This window comes from Pteropus alecto, unplaced genomic scaffold (assembly GCF_000325575.1).
Source record: "Pteropus alecto unplaced genomic scaffold, ASM32557v1 scaffold131, whole genome shotgun sequence".
Lineage (NCBI taxonomy): Eukaryota > Metazoa > Chordata > Mammalia > Chiroptera > Pteropodidae > Pteropus > Pteropus alecto.
In genome coordinates this window covers 22,340,295-22,349,480 of record NW_006434709.1, presented here as the reverse complement: position 1 = coordinate 22,349,480, position 9,186 = coordinate 22,340,295, and the positions used below count along the sequence as shown (strand labels likewise).

The window sequence follows — 9,186 nt, the reverse complement described above, 5'->3', positions numbered from 1 at the left end:
CCACCTCCTGCTTCCATGGGGATAGAGTCTGAGTGAGGACAGTGGTGGGGGGCTCTCCAAGCTGAGGGGAACCTCAGGGCTCAGGGCTGAGGAGGGCGAACATGAGAGAACCCGAGAAACAAAGAGAATGGTAAAAAACTGAAAAGCCAAAAGCTCACGTTCTAATCTTTTCTTCCCTCGCCCTTTTCCTGTTTCTCATTTTCACTGATGTCCCGTGCATATTTACACTGCTCCCTCTGTTTCTTAGCTTCTGTACTTTGCAACAGTGCTGAATTCCCTAAAGAGAACCCTGTGTTGCCATTGTCATCCATTATAAAATCATGGATGTGTCCGCATGGCCGTGGGAGGGTGGCCTCCAAGGTGGGAGTTAAAGGCTTTGCGGAGAAACAGAGCTTTCCCATGAAGGAGGCAGAAAACTGTCAGTGCTGCTGGAGCAACACCCGTGGCTTCCTCAGGGCTGTGCTTCGTGCTCAGCTTTCCCAGCCCCATTCAGTTCCTCTTCGCCTGGGCCGCCTGGGCCTCACACACTGCAGGGCCTAAGCAGGACCTGTGCCCCAGGGTCTGACTTTCTGGTGCAGACACCCTGGTAAATTCAGCTCCCCGCACACAGAGCCCCGACTCATTCTCTAGGTTAGTTCTTTTCGTTCGTTTCTCTGCCTCTCCTTGGCTCCCCTCCACCCTGGTCAGTCAGCAGGCCCATTCCCCCACCCCAAACCCTCCCTCTCTCCCCACATCTTGGCTCAGCACTCTATTTTCCTTTAAGACTTTCTTTCAACAGCGCGCAGCGTTGGCCACCAGTGTCTCTGGCCTGGCCTACTGCGAAGCCTGACCCTGACTCATGGTCCTGGGTCCCGACAGGACGTGGTTCACACCGGTTTAAAAAACTCTGGACGGCAAAGTCACAAACCATCTGCACCCTCTTCTTCCGCTGGAGACGTTATTTATGTGTGCGGCTTTGTACTCGTTGCTAAATGTGGCCTGTGCGAAGGCTGTTAATTAACCCTTTGAGAAATGAGCTTCCCATTGGGGCAAGGACAGGAATCAGGAACATGTTTGTAATCAGGTAGTTAAATGCTGAAGATTTATCCCACTTCAGATTAATGAAGCCAGAGGAAGGGGTAGAGGAGATGCCCTCCAAAGTGGTTTAAATAAAGCCCGTTTTGTGCACACAGATTGTTAGAAGGGCAGGAAATTCTAAATCAACTATGCTCTTGGGCCTGGGTGAGGAGACAGGATGTGCGTATGGGAGAGAGTGGGGGTGGCAGGCCCCCAAAGCCTGCCTGTGTGACGAGTGGTGGCAGAGGCTGGGGATCAGGAGTGAAGCACAGGCAGCTCTCCCAGGATGGGTTGTGTGCTCACTTTACCTCTTCGGCCATCTGTAAAATGGGACCGTGTCTTACCCTGCCTTCCTCACAGGGCAGTTGCGAGGGAGAGTAGAGGAAGAGTGTTCGGAGCTACCTAAATGGAAGCAGTCAGCAAAAGGGTGATCATACTGGGGAGGCATCTTGGGAGGGTAGAGTGGGAGATGACAAAGTAGGAGATGGGACTTTCATTCCCAGTAGGGCCAGGACGTTCATAAGTTTTCCAGTGGGGCCCTCTATTCCCTCACCTATAAAATCAGGGTCATTCTAGAATCTCCCCAGCTGGCTATATGATCAGTTTCTCCGATGTTGAAAACAGTCCTTCTCTTGAAAATAGAAGAGACAATTTTGGGGTGTCACTCATCCTTGGTTTCCCAACCTACAACCCAGCATTCTTCACCTTTCCCAGATGCAAGGAGGGTGATGCTGGCTAGGGGTGGGGAATGGAGGACGGCAGGCGGGAAGTCCCCACCATGTCCTGGCTGGGGATGGAGCTCTGGGACCGAGTAGGCCTCTAAAGCCTGCTGATATTTATAACCACGACTCTTTACATTCTGTGTAAAGGCAAGCCTAAAAAGCACCATTGAAAGCAAGGGCTCAGACGCCTGCACTCAGCTAAGCTTCCTGTCAAAGCCCAATGAGCCCAGAAAACAAAAAAATGTATTCACAGCTCTGAGCCTTCCCCTCTTCCCAGGCTTGTTTCATTTGAAAATATTCAGAGCTGGAGAGAGGGGAGGAAAAGGAAGCGGAGTCCAGTCTGATTACCTTCGTGACCCTGCGTCTGCCAGGGGTGGGGGTGGGCGAGTCGTACAACCTCTTGGAGCTAGACATTTACCAATTTATAAGGGTGTTGTGAGGAGTACGTGAGATAACGCATAGGAAGGACAACTCAGTAGGAACAAAAGAGTGCTCCCCCTCCTCTCCGAACAGCCCCGCCACCTCTGTCCTCCCCTCTGTTCTCTCCTGAGGTCTGCCCATATCACCCACCCCCTGCATCCAGATCACACTCACTCAATATCTTTCAGTGATTTGACCCAGACAGACCCAAATGATAATGAACCCTAAGGTGAACAGAACCCAAATATCTATATTTCGACCCAACTCACAAATGAAGTAAAACTGTGTGATTAGAGTTTTCACTGAATTAACTGTGTTTTAGCAAGCTTCCAGGTGATTCTGAGCCAGGTGAACCTTTGAGAACCAATATCCCGGAGCCTGCAAGTCCCCAAGCTGAGCCGTGAGGCAGGAGGGAGCGATGACGTTTCTCATTCGGTAATGGCTCCAGGAACCCTTTGCTAGGAAGGGCACTTGCTTTGGCCACCTATTCCTTTTCTGGGTCCCAGAAGCCCACTCTCCACTGCAGGAGTGGGGACTCGAAGCCTTCGGCGTGTCTCCATACCCAGTGGAGGTCGCTCCTGACTCCCCTTTCTGGAGGACTAAGACCATTTTTCAAATGTTTCTTATTCACAGCCCTCTCCTCTACCTCCCCACCTGGGGTCAGTAAAGCTACCAGTCATTTTCCCAACTGGCAGACACATCTCAACGGAACTTTCTATGTCGATGGACATCTCTGTATCTGTGTTGTCCAATATGGAAGCCACAAGTCACGTGTCACTATTAAGCACTCAAAATGTAGCTAGAGTGGCCGAGGAACTAAAATTTTAATTTTCTTTCATCGAAACGAATTTAAATTTAAATAGCCATATGTGGCTTGTAGCTACTTTACTGAACAGTGAAGTTCTACAATCTCCTTCAATACTTTGGCCTCTGAAGCCTATCTTCCCTATGACCTTGGCATCTGCTCCAGTCCTACAGAATTCTGTCCCATTACATAGAGGGTAAGCTAAGGCCTGAGAGAGAGGGTACTTTGGGAGGCATAGGAAGCTAAAAAAGACTGAAACCTACCCCTTACTCTGCCTTCTAGCCCAGGCCTTTGGCTAGTGGCCCCACTGGCCCCTGGTCTCTGGCTGAGGTGTGGGAATTTGAATGTGATGAAACTCTAGCCTCCTTGGCTGATATCCAGCTGTGGTTTCACACTTGAGCTTCAGAGTCCGGCGGAGACGGCTGGAGAGGATCGTCAGAGGATGGGAATTCAGGTGGCCCAGCCAGCAAGCCCTGTGAGCAGGAGCTGTCCCCAAGGGGATTTCCAGGCTTCCAGATTTTGTTGGTAGCTTCTGGCCACTGACCGATCTTCATTACCCAGGCCCTCCTGGATTCTCCACTGGGGGCGGGGGCAATGGAGGTGACAAATGAGTATGTGACTGTGCATGGAGAGTGTGTGGAAGGGAAGGGGGGTGATGGCTTTTCTAGGAAGGAGACCAGCTAGCTCGCTCTACCTTCTCCACCATCACCACCGGCTGCATAAGTTGCAAGACCCAGTGCAAAATGAAAATGCCAGCTTCCTTGCTGCAAGAAGGTGACCTCAGAGCATTAAACCAAATGAAGGGCCCTTCTGAGCATGGGTCCTGAATGACTGCACAGGTTGAAAATTCATGAAACTGGCTCTGCTACCAATGTCTGAGAGAGATCTACACAGGTCTCAAAAACAAAACAAAACAAGAAACAGAGGATCTATCTTCTGGGCCAGGCTGAGGGCAAAAGCTGGCTCATCCCTCTCTCCCCAACTGGACAGGGGATTCTGGAGGCAGAGGATTTGAGCCTTTTGTGTATCACATTTCCTCAAGTTTTCTCTCAGGCAGGCTGATGCCCTCAGGCTGGGGATGAGGAGGCTTCAGAGAGACCATCTCAGCATCAGCCCTGATCCTGCCCCAGCCTCAAGATAGGGTCAGGAAGGCAAGACGCTGCATGAGGTCTTAAAAGCAGTGCATGTTTACTGAGTGCTTACTTCATGCCAGGTGTCTTGTAAGCATCTTGTCTGTATTATTTCATTCGACCTTCCTAACACACCAGGAAACAATACTCTTATTTGCCCCTTCTGCAGATGAGAAACACAAGCACAGAACAGGGGGACTTTCTGCAGAGAGAGGAATGTTCTATACCTTGGTCGTGTGGTTGGTACACATGTGTATACATTCATCAAAATTCATGCACTTAATCTGTGCATTTTTTTGAATGTAAATTATCTCTCTATAAAATCTATTTATTTAAAAACGTATTTTAAAAATGGAGGCACAGAGACTTTGAGAACTTGCCCAAGGTCCCATTCCTAGTAAGTATCAGAATCAGGATTTTTGGCTCAGGTACGCAAGAGTAGTAGTACTATGCTGGTGCAAAGATCATCGATCATAAAGTCAGAAAGAGACGTTGCAGACCTACTGACTTCTTGTTCTTCATCCAGTTACAGAACGTCTCTGAGCCTTTGGTTCCTCATCTGTAAAATAAGTCTCCCGGGGTTGTGGTTTAGTGCTGTCGGGGACATGTTGGTGGAGTGCAGACTCCACAATGTTCCCGGAAGCTGCACAGGGTTCTCTTGTCCTGCTGTTCATGCCTGTGGGCTGGAGGCCAAGCCGAAGGGCAGTCTCTCAGGCCGAGCATCACCTCTCACCTCCCTTGGCCCAGGCTGCGCCCAATCACTGAGTGCAGGGCGCAGGCTGCCAGGGCTGCACCAGGGGTCTCGGGGTGGCTCGTGAGGTGTGGACTGCCCTCTGTGAGAGGCGCTGAGGAGCTCAAAAGGGGGGAACTGATTTAGGATTCAGAGACATGGAAGATGGGAGAGGTGTCTTTGTTGGAAAGAGGACGGAGTTTGTTGTAGACTGTTAGGAAAAAAATATCAAGTTACAAACGTCTTAAAAAGTAAGGGTCTTCACTAAAAGATTAGAAATAGAATGTGTTACTTCGAGCCTCTGGCCTCTCTCTGTCCACATGCCCCTCCACTCTGCTAGGCTGGACTGTATTTATTATTTATTCATTTATTTACTTGGGCTCCACCCCTCCCCACCCCAACACACAAGGAACTTGAGTTGTGTTTATCACATTGGTCTCCCAGCCTTTGCCCAGAGCCTGGTACCTACGACGTGCTTAATAAATGCTGCTGGGTGAAGAATTGAAAACTAGAGTCAGACCCACCAGCACCAGGACTCAGGCCCAGACCTTCCCAGACTACTGAGGGGGAGGCTGAATCCATTGCTCAGGTAGCAAAAGTGCCACCATCCTCCAGACAGAGACCAAGTCCAGTGGCCACACCTTCCTTGGTTCTGACTTTTGGGAAAATTCTGTTGTTTTGATCCCCAAAGAGCGACCTGGATCCCCAAGTCCTAACAGTACCTCCATCAGTAGAGTAACGCATTTCACGTGGGACTCACGAGGAGGGCTGAGGCTCGCAGACATTGGAGACGCCCCCCGGGACACACAGAGGCATCTTGACAGAGCCTGCTCAAGACCTCTGGCCTCCTGGCCTCCGTCCAGCTCCACAGCACACCTCATTGCCTCTAATGCACTCTTTGTCCGCCCCCCACTCCAGTAATGGGACCCAGCTGGGTGGGGTTGGCCACTGAGAGGCTCCAGGCTTGGCTTGGGCCAGCGGCTCATGGAAATTGGGCCATTTTCCTGGGGCGGAAATGAGAAGCAGATGTGGCTCTGGAGCTGGGGTGCAGACTCATGTCGTGTCAGGGGGCTCAGGTTACATGAAGGAACACGTGACTGTGGTTAGAAAAACAGCCTGGAACCCCCAAGGCCCACATCATTGGGGGGGGCAGCCTGGGCCCAGGGCACGAATCCCCACCCCCACCCGTACCTCCTTGGCAGTCCCTGAAAGGAGCCTGGTGAGATGGGGGGGCCGGGGAGAGCAGGCTCCCGGTTGCTGTGCCTTCTGGCTCCCACTCTGAGTGTGTGGTTTAGTTTCTGCTCCTTGTCTCAGAGCTGAGTCTCTGCACCAAGTCTCTGCCCTTAGGAGGATGCCCAGGAAGGGGAAGGAGCCCTCTGCAGAGGCCACAGCAGCCTCTTCCCCGAGGCTGGCTGGACGCTGAGGCCCAGGCTCCCAGACACCTTTTACAGCCTCACACTGCACCTGATATTCCGCTTCAGTCCTTTGGGGGAAGGGACTGACCCCTAGTTGCAATTCACACCTTTTCTTGGAAATCCTCAGATCTTATGTGTGTTCAGGCAGCCTTACCTGAGTGGAGATTAATTTATCAACTTCTTCCAAACAGCCAGCAGGGCCTGGACACAAGAGGAAGGGCTGGGGCAGGGCTCTAGAGGAAGTGAGGTCCTGGCCCAAGAGGAGCCCAGGAATAACTTGGCAATGGTAGTGTTTGTGTGGAAGGGTCTCTAATCTGGTCAGGCCAAAGGGACAGGGCTTCATTCATTCATTCATTCATTCATTCAATAAATGGTTGTTGCACATCCACTATGGCCAGGGAACAGGGATAAGCCCTGAAGATCCGGAGGTGACCGAACATGGATTTAGTCTCTGGGACCTCGGTGACAATGGAGGCAACCCACTAATTCATATCTTTGATTCATTGATTGATTGATTCATTCATTCATTATTGAATGTGTACCATATGACAGCATTATTCTAGGCTCATAAGATCTATCAGTGGACAAAACAGACATTTTTGGAAGAGGGGACTGACTATAAAGATAAACAATAAGTTAAATAATATATCAGAGGGGACGAGTGCTATGAGAAGAAAGGTCAATGGGACAGAGGAAGGGGACCGGGAGGTGTGGGCCGCTGCAGTGGTCCCCGGGCAGGGAGGGTGTGCTTCTCTGAGAAGGTGAGGCTGCAGCAAAGACTTGCATCTGGTGAGGGAGATGAGAACAGGTGTCTGGGGACACGCAAAGGGCCCGAGGCAGAAGGGGGCCTGGAGGGCTCTGGGGCAGCAAGGAGGTCAGCGTGGCTGGGGTCCTGGGACCGAGAGAGAAAGCGAAGTGGGAGTGGAGGGAGGTCAGCAGTCAGGAGGGGCCGAGGATCTCAGAGACGGCCCGGCCTGTAGGGTTTCAGCTTCTATGGTGAGATGGGAGGTGCTAGAGGGTTTTGAGCAGAGACGTGTGTATTGACCGGCTTTTTTAGAAGACTCCTTGGGCTGTTGTGTCTACAGCAGTTTGGAAGGGGGCAGGGGAACCCATCGGGGGACATCTACAATGGTCCAAGCAGGTGCGATGGTGCTGCAGCCAGCCGTAGCAGGGAAGGAGGGGAGAAGCTCCTGGGAGAAACCTGAATAGGATGCCATGGTAACTCAGAGAAGGGAACTGATTAACTCTGACTAAGGACTCTTTCTCAGGGGAGGTGACTCAAGCTGGATCTTAAAAAATGAGCAGTTCAATAGGCACTCAAGAGAGTTAGAGCATTCCAGCACCCTGTGTGACAGGGCTGAAGCAAGAGAGAACCAGGCCCATTTGGGGAGCTGCTCGTCACTACTGGAGCACAAGGGCCGGGAAGAGCAAGGCAGGCCAGGCTGGATGAGGAAGGAGCTGGCCCCTCTGCCAAAGGCTGTGATCCTGTGGGCACTGGGGAGTTCATGACGGATTTTAAACTGGGGCTGGGGATTCTTAAGGCCCAGTTTCTGGTTAAGAAAAATCCCGTGGTCACCATGAAAGGGTTTAAGTGAGGTGGAGAGTGGAAACCCAGCTAGGAAGGAGAAAACAAGGGCCTGACCCAATGCAGTGGGAGAGAGAGAGAAGGGAAGGGGCAGGGTTAGGGAGACAGGACCAAGTGCATGTGGGCTGGGGAAGGAGGAACAGGCCGTTTGAGGAAGAGGATGAGTCAGTTTGGACAGGCTGAATTGGAGGTGCCTGTGGGAAATCAGATAGAGAAGCCCCAGGGTGGCTGATAGAAGAGTTTAAAGAGGACTGTATCCAGGGGCCCATGTCTCAAGGGACAGGAGGCAGTTTAAGCCATGAAGTCCACCAGCTGGGAGGCTTCTCTAGACTTTTATCTTCAGGAAAATCTGAATTGAGGTATAGCTCCCTCATCTTTGCTTCTCTCTCAAGTCTTTTGAGAGAGAGGGTTAGAAAAATAATCTTGAAAGTGAAGAGGAAAAATCCAGGAGGCGATGGGTCTCCCAGGAAAATGTTGAGAAATCATAAACGTGTGGTCCCTGAACAGGTCTCAGAACACCCATAGGGAGTCCGCGGTGAGTGCTGGGCTAGGCAGGGGTCTTGGTATCAGCCCGGACATAGATCTCTGTGTACAGATGCGTGCCTCATGCGTGCGCGTGTAAAGTGATGTGTTTTCTCTTCCTCATGGTTCTCGTTCTTCTGCAGCCCTTCCCGGTGAAGTCTCATTGCCCAGTGAAGTAGAGGGCAGATTCAAAACAAGGCATCGAGCAGGGCTGAAGCAGATGGGATACAGAGAAACTGCTGCCGACAGCGGTGGGACCAGTAAGGAGGACCCGAGGAAGAGAGACCAGGAGAGGCAAAAAGGCAGAGCTTCACCCCTGCGGAGCCTCAGAGGGCGGTGTCGGAGAAACCCCTGTGAGGTTTGAGGGCGAATCTCACTGTAAGGGGGTGAGAGGGGCTTGACTTTCAAACTGCAGCTATGAGAAATATTAGTAAACCTTAGCAAAGCAGTGATTCAAAGTGGTGACAATGCAATATGGTGACATCCGGGAGGTAGTTTGGAATGGCTGAGGAAGGGGGTCTGGGAAGTGGCTTCGTGGGTCCCTACCTGTTCTGCTGTGGTTGGGGGTCCTAGGTACCTGGGGCCACAGTGGCAAGATCTGTACCACCAGCCATGTGTGGGACCACACACTTCGGCAGCACCCCTATCCACCCCCACCCTACCAGTGAATCCCAGAGACCAGGGACCAGCCCTGTCCCATTCATGTGTGTGGAAGAATGCAGAGGACTCCACACAGACCTTGGGCCCCACTCTTCCCACCACCACAAGGTCCCATAAACATCTCTCTGCACCAGGAAATTA

The 9,186-nt window shown here is 51.7% G+C and overlaps 1 long non-coding RNA gene across 1 annotated transcript; it reads left to right on the top strand.

Moving 5' to 3' along the window:
* The first annotated feature begins 7,631 nt into the window (after nt 1-7,631).
* Nucleotides 7,632-8,837, top strand: LOC112477916. The gene is made up of 2 exons (XR_003045677.1): nt 7,632-8,398; nt 8,529-8,837. It is a non-coding gene; the product is annotated as an uncharacterized LOC112477916 (long non-coding RNA).
* The last annotated feature ends 349 nt before the right edge of the window (nt 8,838-9,186 follow it).